This window comes from Haliotis cracherodii, unplaced genomic scaffold, assembly GCF_022045235.1.
Source record: "Haliotis cracherodii isolate W230 unplaced genomic scaffold, xgHalCrac1.p SCAF_15, whole genome shotgun sequence".
Lineage (NCBI taxonomy): Eukaryota > Metazoa > Mollusca > Gastropoda > Lepetellida > Haliotidae > Haliotis > Haliotis cracherodii.
Genome location: NW_027266270.1, coordinates 14795856 through 14810249, shown reverse-complemented (window position 1 = coordinate 14810249; position 14394 = coordinate 14795856).

Genomic DNA, 14394 nt, shown 5'->3' with positions numbered 1-14394 from the left:
TGGTGATTACTGACTAATTTAGCAAACATTAAAACAGCACATATGCTACGATTGAAAAAGTGGTACATACAAATAAAACTGTGTCGATGTCGGAGATAATTGATTCTACCACTGGCGGCCTGTTTGGATTTCCACGTAGCCAACGCGTTTTCTTAAACCAGCAACCCAAAGAGACTATTCATGCACATTGGGTCGTTTGTATCACGATTCGAAAGATTCTTACAGAAAGGGTCTAATTGGCTCGATCCCGTTAGTCGCCTCTTTCGACCAGCATAGTCGCCTCTTACTTCGAGCATGGGTTGCTGAAGAACTATTTTACCCCGGATCTTCTCGGGGCTCATCCCGAGGATGTCTACTGAGATGGAGTACATATATGATATTCATTTGCCGGCCGTCACATCATCACGGTTGAGCCTAGTTTCAATACCGCTGTAGTTTTGTTCAGAACCAAGCGAATATTGTTTTTAAATGTTTGTAGTGGTTAATGAGTTGAGATATTTATGAAGTATAAATATGAATTTCAGAGAAGATAGAAATATTGCAAGAGGACGACAGTGATTTATGTTTTACTTACTGGTTCGAAACACATTTGCTATCACTAATGGCCGGTAACATAATACATTTGTCAAGAGAATTGCACGTTTTCGACATTTGTCAAGAGAATTGCACGTTTTCCGACAGGATTGTCGAACGCCTACGGCTAATGTGTGGTCTATTATGGTGTTTGCCATTATGAAAAGTATATTTATGGAATGTACATGACGCTTACATAAAGAAAAGCTTAAGGAACCGATATTCAATATTCTAAACGTACTTAGGCGTTAATATCTTATTAAGTCATGTTTGTCGATTAACTGGAAATTTGTTGACTCAACAGAAAGCATATTATCACACCAGACGGGGAGAAAACCAAGTGAGTCTGGAATACACATTATTGTGTGCCCGAATTTATAACTAAGGACATGATGTAATTCGGGCTACAGTGCACCTTCAAGATTCCGGGGTGGAATAGGTCTTCAGCAACCCATACTTGCCATAAAAGGCAACTATGCTTGTCGTAAAAGGCGACTAGCGGGATCGGGTGGTCAGACTCGCTGACTTTGTTGATACAGGTCATCGATCCCAATTGCGTGGATCGATATTCATGATGTCAATCACTGGATTGTCTGGTCCAGACTCGATTATTTTACAGACCGCCGTCATATAGCTGGAATATTGCTGAGTGCGGCGTTAAACAACAAGCAAGCAAAGAAACAAACAAATACAGTGCACCTTGTTGATGGACGCAGTCAGCAATATTGTTTAAATCAGCTATTTCATGTAGACCTGTAAATAGTCGAATCTGCGCAAGGTTGATAAGTTCTTAAGACATGCTGTCGGGGTTCATTGATCCTCAAGAACTCTTTTTCATTTTAATCGGCCCTATATGTATGGATAATGGTAATCTAGTCTACCCGGAATCCTTACTATATAAACGATTGTCCTTTTTCTTTCTACCACTTTCCGCAATATTTGCATAAGAAATCAGACTGACACAACACTCTTCTCCACTGGACCGTATAACAAGAGTGGGATCCGTAACGAGGCGTATATGTTGTCCTCAGGTTTAATTTCTTGCGCCTGCAAATAAAGGTGAAAAACTATAAATATAAAGCAGACATCTTTAAAAGTTATTGTGCGTGAAATATCTAGTTTCCTTTTAGTATTTAAAATATGCTGCATTGTCTTTCTAAGGATCTTTAGGAATTGCGGTAGAATCTGTAATGTTTAACCAGCTTTTGTTATTTAAATTAAACTGCAATATCAGGGTAGGTCACTTTGTATAACTTCAGTGCTGAATGTTTGGTTATGGTTTGGTAAAGTTTCTTCTTATGAAAATAAAACATTTTCATGAAAAATCACAAATTATTTTTTCTGTACCTTGCTCAGCTAATTGTTCCATTTATCTGATCAATTATAACCCGGATATTCACATGCACACGTTGAAGGACTAAGCGATATTGTCCTTAGACGTTGTTAAAACGGTTACTTATCTGGACCTGCTCAGAAGCCGATCTTCGGCCCAAATGTTGAGCGAATGTCAATAAAAATTCCAATTTGTAATTATACATTTCCCTGTACATGCTGTGACTTCAACCTTCCAATAATGAACTGTATATGTCGAGCAAAATCCCTCCAGTTCCTGCCTTTGGTGTTTATATGTCACAACCTTTTATGTACCATCGATCATGCTCTTTCTACCAATATATCAAAGATTGTCATCCTCTTGCTCAGACGTTGTTTCACCAAGATTACAATATTCACGCCCTCGCTAAAGCTTTCAAAAGTTTTCCAAATTTGACAAAATCAGTGACAAAAATGATGTCGGATGCAGTTCCCTATTTTGAGTTGTACCATATGTTCCCGTGCTGTTTCAGGTGAATAGTTCACTTGCCTTTACATGTGTTTGTGATGGGTGCCACCTGTGACAACGGATACGCTCGCCTCTTAGCGAACTATTTGATCGTCACTATTTGATCGTGTGTCATTAACACAATGTTCATGAAATCGTCGTAATCGTACAATCAGCTTTTGGCAGAGATATCGTTTGAAGTATGGAAAGAGTTTTGTCGCTCTTATTTGCCTTTTATCTGCTTGAAAAGTACCCGTCGGACATAGCACGGAGGCTTCTCTGAACCGTGGTGTAAATGATAAGTGAGTGAGCGAGTTAAAATTTAACGTCGTATTGGCATTTTTTCAGCGACGAGATCAGGTTCGCTGACTTGGTTGAATTGCGTGGATCGATATTCATAATATATTAATCACTGGATTGTCTGGCACAGACTTGATTATTTACAGACCGCCGTCATAGCTGGAATGTTGTTGAGTGCGGCGTTTAACTACAAACCAACCAACCAACTTCGAATCCCGGTATCTCAGTATTCAGGCTGGCATTGTCGCCAGCTAGATCGTTTATAACAGTCTTCTGAATTGATTAAGAGCATTCCAGGTTCGCTTGTACGAGGCCGCAGTTTGAAATTAGATATCTGTCGAACTGTCGTTCAGATGAGGCATTTTGATTGATTGTTGATTTCAAGCTCAGGAGCGAAGAAAGTATGTGAGAGGTTGTTGATATGGTGGTGAAACTTGAGTAACGAAGCTTTGTGTCCTTGGTATATTTTATAAAAGACTGGAGATAGAATGCTCGTCAGCAGCTTGCTCTATTTATTTCCAATTCCAAGTTAGAGTTAAGTTAAGAAAATGGAGCATGTGAGGTGAGGTAAATGGGGTTTAACGTCGCGTCCAAGATTATTGCACTTATAGAGCGACATGCATGTACGTTTGTGTGGCTGCTTGTACTAGTCCCGACTGATGCCGATTTATAGTGCTAGCTCAATGAGATACCATGCCGCAGTTTAACATGAATACCCCACTCAGAGACAGTATACTGACTCCGAGCCGATCAGTCCTTGTTTTAGCCCCTTAATGCCGAGCGCCAGACAGGGTCACAACAAGTACCATCTTTTTAACGTCTTTTGGTATGACGCGGCCGGGGATCGAACCCCGGACCTTCCGCTCTCCGGGCGGACGCTCTACCACTACACCACGGAGGCGGTCCGGAGCATGTGAGGGCTGATACCTCTCGTCACCGGATTTTCTTTTACCCCAGTGGAATCTGTTTCGGCAGGTAAGCGAAACTGAAATTCTCTAGTTCTGACTACATTGACTTGAACTGGGCCAGTGTTTCGGCTGGTAGCTAAGTTTCATAATAAGCTCAGTAGTATTTTAATGAACGCTGTTTGGGACGAAACATTAAAACTATCACCACTGTCTTGCTAAATAAATTTATTTCTCAAGTGGTGGTCTTTGGTTGTAAACAGCAGAATTTCTGCACTTGTACACAGCAGTAATTAAAAGTTTCAACAAAATCAGTAATCACTATTTCTGGTCACGAATTGCCTATACCAGAATCGAATGTTTAAGGGCCGCCGTCGTGTGACAAGAGTATTCCTTGTGCGGCGTTGGACAATAAAGCAGCTTAAAGGATCCAGACACATTGTACTTGTTACGTGAACAAATTTACATCAAACGACAAAACGTATGCTACCGATGAAAGGGATATGCTTAGTACCTACAATTTCTGCGAAATCCTGGTTCATCACTATTTTGCCTTTTACGTCCAATGTAGTCTGTTTCGGCAGAGTATCGAGACCTCTGGGTAGCATAGGTCTTCAGCAAGCCATGGTTGTCGTAAAATGCGACTAACTGGATCGGGTGGTCAGATTCGCTGACTTGGTTGATGCATGTCATCGATTCCAATTGCGTGGATCGATGTGCATGATGTCAATCACTGGTCCATATTCGATTATTAACAGACCGGCGTCAAAAAGCTGGAATAATGCTGAGTGCGGCGTTAAACAACAAACCAACCAAACAATCATCAATCCCAATTTCGTGGATCGATGCTCATTATATCAATCACTGGATTGTCTGGTCCAGACTATTATTTACAGACGGTCGTCATATAGCTGGAAAATTGTTGCTGTGTGCGGCGTTAAACAACCAACCAATCAACCAACCCATACAGCGAATGGGACTTCTCCCAGGAAGCACTGCCTAGTCAAACCCTTCCAGAACTTTCGGAAAAAGTAAGGACTCTCCAACACTGCACCTTTCTGCATTACCCAGATTGTGTAAGAAGGGCTGTATTCCTGGTAGTAAATCCGGGTACTCTCCCGATGCCAGTCAACAGATTGGGAGGTACCAAACCTAAGGCACTGGAGGACAACTTGGTATGGAAGCTTGACATTTCGAAAGCGAAGTCTGCAAATGTTTTTCCTGAATCTTGTCATACTAGTGTCAAAAGGGACAGAAAATTCAATAGTACAAATGACTTCCTTGGAATTGTCAAAAAGAACAAGATCAGGTTTGTTGGCCTGGATACGTCTGAGGCTGTATACGGGTCTATTCGGAAGAATTTTGTATTTATCATTTTCCATGAAGCCCTCTTCATTTTCTGGTTCGTACCATGGATGGACCTCTGTGTCAAAACCACAAGCATGGCGAAGACGGCAACAAAATGATGGCGCAACACCATCATGTCGCTGTGTTTGTGCCAAAGCTAGGCATCGACTGACAGTGTGTTCGACAGTTTCATTAAAGTCATTATATAATCTGCATTTCGTATTTATATATTGATGCAAAATCACACATTGGCGGTTTCGAGTGGAAGGTGACTGGTCCTCAGCTGCACACAAAAAGCCTTCTGTTTCACCTTTTAGGCCAGCCGCCTTCATCCAAGAGAAGGACTCCGCAAGGTTGCTGAACTTCTCAACACACAGCACACAAAGTCGATGCAGTGGTCGTTCAGATAGCATCTCCTTGAAAAAACTGAGTCTGGGCCGATTTGATATGGCATTTCGCTTGGTTGATACTCATTTCTGTACCGCCCAGCAGTACCCAACCATCAACAAAATCAACATCGACATCCTTGGCTCGTTTCCAACTGTGAAATGCCTTGTTTTCATCGTGAGTCCTGACATGCTTTACAAGAGGATCATCAGACAAATAGTGCACAAAACAATTCTATCATGAAGAGCACCGACGTTAATCAAACCACGGCCTCCCATTATGATTGGTTATAAGCGATTGAGGGAAGAGCGAGGCTGGTGGGATCTATTGTCTGACATGATTCTTCGTGTAAGGGTGTCAATACCCTGAATTTCTTGTTTCGTCTAATCAGTATTATTAGTAGTCGTCGTCGTAGTATAGTCTCAAAACATTACCAATGGCAGGAATACCAGACAAAACCCATCCAACATCAGCTCCGCCCATTGTTGTTTTTGTTATGGAAATACTACTTGAGAAAGGTTATGTCCACTGAAAAGAAACACTATTTATTCGTTTGAAACTATAGAAAAAATGGTCTGTAAAATAACATAACTTTCGTTTCCTTGTTTCAAAGTCCATTAAGATTTCACATTTCGATATATTATTGACATTATAGATCACAGCCAAAAAAGTGCCGATTCTTCGATTTTTCTGGACAAACGTTATTCAGACAACAATGGGCTAATTTGTCATTATTTTCAAACTATCGTTCCAATTTCACAGAATCACGCAGAGACTTAAAGATTGAAACGTGGTGGCCTGAAATTTAGATTTATAGTCATGCCCGAGTCACATTACTCTGGAATGCTAAGCCCAAGCTTAAATATGCATGGCCTGAAGGTATGACGCGGCATTTCGAGAACCATGGTGGCCTTTTTCAATTTCACATTGCCTAAAAATCAATCAAAATGTACTCTTGTGTACATAGAGCCTCGTTCAGCTACACACTAAGATTAATGAAATTTGCGGTATTGCTTAAGCCTCAAGTGATGTGACATCATTTCAAGATTACAACCACTGCAGTGCATCCTTTATAAAGCCACTTAATCCAAGGGCCTAAATAGAGTTTAGGGACCGACCACATGACATTCTGGCAGGTGAGGGGGCTGGGACTTTATCGAAAAAAAAAGCTTCAGTCTGCTGGCAAGAGAAAGTCTCTACTACGAAAATTCTATTGTAGCAAGGTGTTATTCTGGCTCATAATTTTGAGTCAAAATTGGGAATTGGATCGGACATAATTTTTGTCAGGGATGCCCCAAATTTGGAAACTCCTCCACATGTCTATCATAAAACTTTGCTTGAGACCTTGTGTTTCGTCGTACCCCGACGGCTTGGGGCGTTTTGGTCATGCTGTCAACCACTGGTTTGTCCGGGCAAGACTAATAACAATTATATGAAGCCCCCCCGATATGTCTGAATCAATTGTTTGTTCTTATCCCATATATTGATTACAAGCCTGTTATTAGATGTTACATCAGGGATCTCATGCTGAAGAAGTGGGACACCCAAGTAGGTATCGATTGAAAGGTGAGGATCCTCCATTCTGCATCCCTTGTGATGAAAGAATCACGGTCAAGCATGTCCTGCTTGACTGCATTGATTTTTCCATCACAAGGGATAAGTTTTTCAAAATTACATCCATGAAGGATCTTTTTAATCAAATCAGTGCTCATTTAATCATCGTTTTTATTTAAAGAAATAGAATTAATGGATAAAGTTTGATTATAATACGTATAGTACAAAGTAAATGAATTTTAATTTGGTGGAATGAAATCATAAGTAAACTGAGATTGTTAGTGGCTGTATCTTCACAGGGGGTTGAAGTATCGTAAAACAATTGTCCCCCTGGGAAGGTACGCAAGTCCGATATCATTCAACGTATCTTTTCTTTTCTCTGTGATTTTAATCGTAGTATTTTTGTTGATTTTAACTCTTTGGCTAATCTTTTTATGATCATCGCAAGTGGCCAGAGGGATGGTGTAAATCCTGCTGGGGTACCATGTAGGTTGCAGAAGTACCGTAAGTCCCCATGGTCCCTAGTATGGTGGCCTATCTTTGGTTGCTGGCGATCTACAGCCCGTTTTTATATTGTATCGTCAGTTATAATCTGATAATTTTATTGTTCTAAAATTAGTTTTACAATTATAATCTGTGATATATTACTAGTTGTTGACTGTCCTTCGACGACAGGTCTTAATATATTATATAAATATACATAACTTGCTCAAGTCACGATATGCCTGAAATAGTGCCGATGTGACTTTAAATATTAACTCACTCACTCACTGATTTTAAGAGTGAGTGAGTTTATATTTAACGTCACATCGGCAATAATTCAGCCATATTGTGACGAGAAGTACATTAATAATACATATATTTAGACAACATCAAAAAACCGGTCAACGATGGACAGTAAAATAACTAGATTTATCACAGATTATACTTAAAACTAGCATACAGCCATAAAAAGATACCACTAAATGGAACAAAGCAATATAAAAGGGCTCGAGATCGCCAGCAACTGAAGGTAGATCACCGTGCTAGGGCTTGATTTCCATCATCCCTTCAACTGTCGGCGATGGTTTACATATGTAGCCAAACGTTAAAACAACACACAAGCTACGATTAAAAACATGGTAGAAATAAAAATTATCAAGTTCCACTGACGCTGAGGTACCACGATGACGCTCAATAAACCGATTCACTGAGCCTGGCCACCCGATCCATAGGTTGCCTTGAGCGACAAACAAATTGTAGGGAATCAATTCTGAACCGTTCAGTAACAAACAAAATCTAATCAGTTAGAACGTCTTGATTCAGGACCCCAGTCTGACACCATTGGTATATATTTTACAGTCGTTTCGCTTAATTTCAACAACGAAGCTCCATCCTTGGCGACTCAGATTATCATGTGTTGAAAAACCTCGCGAACTGTTATGTGGAGTGAGTATGGTTTTACGCCGCTTTTAGCAATATTCCAGCAACATCATGGCGGGGGACACGAGAAATGGGCTTCACACGTTGTATCCATGTCGGGAATCGAACCCGGGTCATCGGCGTGACTAGAAAACGCTTTAACCACCCGGCTACTGTTATATGGAGAGACGTTGAGTTGAAATTAAGAGAAACGACGCGTTCAAGATTATTGCACTTTGTATAGCAACGAGTATAGGGTGGGGTGGGGGGTGGGTATGTCTGCACCAGTCCGGACATATGCAGGTTTTATAGGGTCAGCACTCTGTGATAGTTGAACCACCGCTCTCCAATGAAGTTGGTTAGTTGGTTGGTTGTTTTATTTAACGCCGCCCTCAGCAACACGCAATTGGGATGGATGACATCACCCGAGACAGCGAGCCTGACCCTTCGATCCTGTTAGTCGCCTCTTACGACAAGCATAGTCGCCTTTAACGGCAAGCTTGGGTTGCTGAAGACCTATTCTACCCCAGGATCAGGGAAGTGTTCTATTCTATGCGCTACACCACGAAGGGACCCGTGAAGGTCCAGGGAAGAATTACAACCCATGCTTGGCGTAAAAGGCGACTAAGCTTGTCGGAAGAGGCGAGTAAAGATCGGGTGCATGTCATCCTCTCCCTCATATAGCTGGAATATAGCTGAGTGCGGCGTTAAACAACAAACCAACCAGCGGCTTCCAAATAAACGCCCACTAAATCCTTAATCAAGTACAAAAGAAGTTATTGTACGTACACTTCAGTGAGTTTCTAAGGCGGTCAACACAGTATGAGAATTTGCACAAAGCAGACGCGAGAGCAGCCAAGTGTGGATGGTCGGGTCTTAGATTACAAATGTCACTGAGATCAATCACAAAGTGTCAAACGTTTTAAATTCCCTTCAGTAGCACATTTCTCTGCTTTTCCTGTCGATATAATTTCGCATTTGTTAAACATTGATGACGCACCAGCAGATTTAAAACCCATCTCGGGCATTTGGGATCTCCTTGTAAATTTAATCACTGGATTGTTTGGTCCAGACTATTTTTTTTTACAGACCGCCGTCATATGGCTGGAATATTGCTGAGTGCGGCGTTATCAACAAAATTTACAAGCAAACAAACAATTAAACAAACAAAAAAGTTAGTCAACTTTATAATCCCTCTTCCTCGTCGTGTTATTAGAGAAATCACACGTGTTCCGTGGACAGTAATAAGCGCTTTTCTAAGTTTATAAAACAAATTAAAGTTATTGGAGTGAGTGAATTAAAATTTAACGTCAAATCGATAATATTTCAGCCGTATCGTGACGAGAAAAAGTAATATATTCAAACTAGTTACATTAAGACTGTATCACTATCGTCGAAGGACAGGGTGCCGTTGTACAAAACAACCTTGGTGCTGAGATTACCTTATATCCTTAAGTAAACCTTAGGCCATTACTAAGGTTTGACCCCCGTGTTTCCTGAAACTGCCTTACGCTTAGGTAGCCTTAGTTAAGGTGAATATTTAAGGTTGGTCAGACCCAACCTTAGCGTGGCTAATGTTGATACTTCTTTGAATTTCAACATGGCTACTTTCTTGTCGATGTGTGAGGAAACTGAGAGACCTGACTCGGACCTGACATCGCGTTATCGAAGCCATTTTCTGTCCTGTAGACAAAGTTCGGCCTTTGGTCGAAAGACCCAACACAGCGTTCGTACGCTGTGAGAATGGAATCTCAAGTTTTGTTTACGCTGAGATATTTAGGAAAAGGGGGATTTCTTTCTGAAATTGGAGATTTGTTGGGTTTGGATAAATCAAGTGTATAGATGGTCCAATATATCTCAATATTTCGTCGAACTTGGTTTTCGGCATTCTGAAATACTCAGAAAGCATAATATCATCAAGTTCTAGTTCTTTCACCAATGTGTTGTATTCTCCCGTTTCTTTTCTTCTTTCTTGTAGTTAATGTATCCACTTGGATCTTTTGGATTTTGTTTGTCTTCTCCTCATGAGATACAACAGGAATGCTGTACGTTTTCGTTGTTTCTGTCGGATTCTAGTCATGGTTAATGATCTGGAGCTAATAAAAGACTGTTAAATAAAATTGGATCTGTGATATATTGATATCCTTCACGAATGGTCAAAGGGATAAAGCCATATTTTTTCCTTTAACGCGCTGCTTCAGTATGGGCGGTAAAGCAGCGCGTTATTGTGTAGAAAAAATGCGTTGTCGCGCTGCGTCAGTGTGGGGAAGCCTTTAGACAATATTACTTTTCCTAGGAGTCACGAGCAGCAAACCAAGGTACAGCAAGCTTTCTATAGAATTGGTCATTTCCCAAAAGTTCTCGGTACCGTCGACGGAACACTTATTCCCATAAAACGACCATCACCAAACGACGGGCTACATATGCATTCATTTAGTTATTGGTTTTTTAAAATAAAATGAATTGTTCCACAAATTTTGATTAATATGTTGTGTATATGATATTGTGTTTTTATAATTGGTAGAATATGTGTTGTTTTATTATGGCTAAATGTGTTAATAATCGCCAACACTTGAAGGTATGATGTAAATCCAGCTGGGGTCCATGAGTAGTTAAGTACCTCGGTATAGAACCCCCTCAGGATTATGGAACCACTCAGGATTCTGGAACCAAGATGGCGGCATATCCTCTGTGACGTCACTTCCGGTCACGTGACCTGCGCAGTGCATGATGGGACTCTGCGCGTGCGCATCCAAGATGGCGTCGCTTCCGTTTCCGGTGGCGTGCGCCTCCAAGAGGGCGTCGCTTCCGTGTCCGGTGGCGTGCGCCTCCAAGAGGGCGTCGCTTCCGTGTCCGGTGGCGAGCGCCTCCAAGATGGCGGCACGTCCGTGTCCGGTGTCGTGCGCCTCCAAGATGGCGTCGCCTCCGTTTCCGGGGAGGAGGGGAAAACCCGGAGAAGTGCACGTCAAAGGTGAACGGGATCGACATGGAAAGAAGCGCGTCAAACATCTTTTGTTGTAGTTGTTGTTGTTCTAAACATAGACGTGGTGAAGGCAGGGAGGAGGTGGGAGGGGAGTCGGGTTCTTTGTTTTGTTTTGTTTTGTGGGTGTGTGGCGATTTCATGTGGAGATGATAGCTCACTGAGACGAGCTTATCATACACAGTCGACGACTCTGCCACTTTGTTGCTAGGTTGACGTCATATCGGCGAAGGATCTTGCAACAACATTTCACAAATCATGTCATCGGGTATGGTGATGTGTTTGTCAACTTTGAGGTGTAAGGTTTCGTTCCACAAGGCGACCGTGTATTGTAGCCACTATGAAAGCCGTTCGTCCAAGTTAAAAGTCGGTGAGTGGCGAATTTAAAGGTGCTAAAGGTGTTGGCTGAATTCTAAAGGTGAAATGACAGGCACAGACATGAACGTGATGTAAGTATATGCCTACGTACTGTCATTCGTGTCTCCATGCAAACAGGGTGCCACGCGTGACGACAAAAAGACGTTGACGTTGATCCATGGGGTGATTATTACTATGAATTATACCGAGGAGTTGGCTCTCGTGTAGGTTGACATGTGTACTGTTACGCGTGTCTTCATGTACACGTCATGTACTTCGTGTTGCCATGCAAACGCGGTGACACGCGTGACTACAAACACATGTTTATCCTTAGGTTGATGACGTTGTCATTCGTTCATTTATGCCGAGGTGCTGGCACTCGTGTAGGTTGGCATGCGTACTGTCACGCGTGTCTTCATGTACGCGTACTGTCATTCGTGTCTCCATGCAAGCATGGTGCCACGCGTGACGACAAACACACGTTTATCCATAGGATGATGACGTTGTCACTCGATCGTTCATTTATACCGAGGTGCTAGCACTCGTGTATGTAGACATGCGTACTCTCACGCGTGTCTCCATGCACACGTGATGTACTTCATGTCTTCAAACACACATGGTGTACTACGTCTCTCCATGTAAACGTGATGTACTTCATGTCTTCATGCAGAACGTAGTGTCATGTGTGTGTCTTCAAACAGACGTTGATCCACAGGATTATGACGTTGTCACTCGTTTATTTATACCGAGGATCGAGTTGGCTCTCGTGTAGGTCTACATACGTTCTGTCACGTGTGTCTCCATGCAAACGTCATGAACTTCCTGTTACCATGCAAACGTGGTGTCACGCGTGACTACAAACATACGTTTATCCTTAGGATGATGACGTTGCCATTCGTTCATCCATGCCGAGGAGTTGGCACTCGTGTATGTCTACATTTCTGTTACCATTTGTGTTTCCATGCAAACGTCATGTACTACGTGTTTCCATGCAAACGTGGTGTCATGCGTGACTACAAACAGACGTTTATCCATAGGATTATTATTTATACCGAGGAGTTGGCACTTGTGTATGTTTGCATGTGTACTGTCACGCGTGTCTGCAAACAGACGTGGTGTACTTCGTGTCTTCAAACACACATACTGTACTACGTTACCTCCATGTAAACGTGATGTACTTTATGTCTTCATGCAAAACGTAGTGTCATGTGTGTGTCTTCAAACAGACGTTGATCCATAGGATTATGACGTTGTCACTCGTTTATTTATACCGAGGAGTTGGCTCTCGTGTAGGTCTACATACGTACTGTCACGTGTGTCTCCATGCAAACGTCATGTACTTCATGTTACCATGCAAACGTGGTGCCATGCGTGACTACAAACAGACGTTTATCCATAGGATTATTATTTATACCGAGGAGTTGGCACTTGTGTATGTTTGCATGTGTACTGTCACGCGTGTCTGCATACATACTGTACTACGTGCCTCCATGCAAACGTGATGTACCAAGTCTCTCCATGTAAACGTGGTGCCACGCGTGTCTTCAAACATTTATCCATAGGATGATGACGTTGTCACTCGCTCATCCCTGCTGAGGAGTTGGTACTCGTGTATGTCTACATATGTACTGTCACGCGTGTCTCCATTAAACGTAATGTACGTACTTCGTGTCTCCATGCAAACTTGGTGTCATGCGTGTCTCCATGCAAAACGTTGTGCCACGCGTGACTACAAACACGTTACTAGAAGTGTAGATCGATACACATGCGTGACGTTTGCTAACGTGATGTACTTCGTGTCGCGATGGGAAAGTAGCGTCACGCGTGTCTCCATGCAAACGTGGTGTCAACCATGTCTTCAAACAGACGTTAGTGATCGATAGACATACGTGGTGTTTGATTCCTGTCTCCAGGCAAACGTGATGCCACTCGTGTACACCACCATACATACATACATATTTATTTTATTTTATTTTGAGACGTACCATGGTGGTGTCACGCATAGACGTGTACCTCCTAGAGGACTGGGGAGGGTGTGGGTTCTTTGTTTCGAGTTGTTGTTTGGGTTGACAAAGCAAAGGATGAAAAGCGTTCTTTTGGGTGAGATGGGTGGCCCTGAAAAGGGCCGTTGGAAACAGACTGGAAACAAGCTGGACAAGGATTGTCTCCTTGATTACATTTCTTTCCTTGATCTCGATACTAGATAATAATACGGACCACCCCAACAGTCGGGTACGTCAATTCCGTGTTGAATAGTTCGTTGTAATGCTGCCATAGCCTCAGACTTGGTCTTAAACCAGTGTGGGCTCTGCGATAGGATCGTCTCCGATTCACCCCGTGGGTAGGCCACTATTGTCCACGAATAGACTTTCCTCCTTCGTTGGCATTGTTGACTGTTGGTCTGACACGTCAGACAGTTGCATCGAGGCGACATGGTTGATCTCTCCAGTGCTCGGACTGTGACGGTGTGCGTGGCTTCGCTCTTGTTTTGTAGGAGAGGCACTGAAACCCTGCTTCCTGATTGGTCGAAAACGCAGCATGCTGATTGGGTCGTTCCGGCGCCTGGTCTCGGATCTTTTTTTCCAAACCGGAAATACCCTTGTGATGGATGTACAGTCAGTTTGTCTTACAGTGGTGTACATTCAGTCTTACAGGGTTGCATGGTCAATATTACATGGGGTGTACACTCTGCCTTACAGGGGGTGTACACTCAGTCTTACAGTGGTGTACACTCAGTCTTACATGGGTAGACAGTCAATCTTACAGGGGTG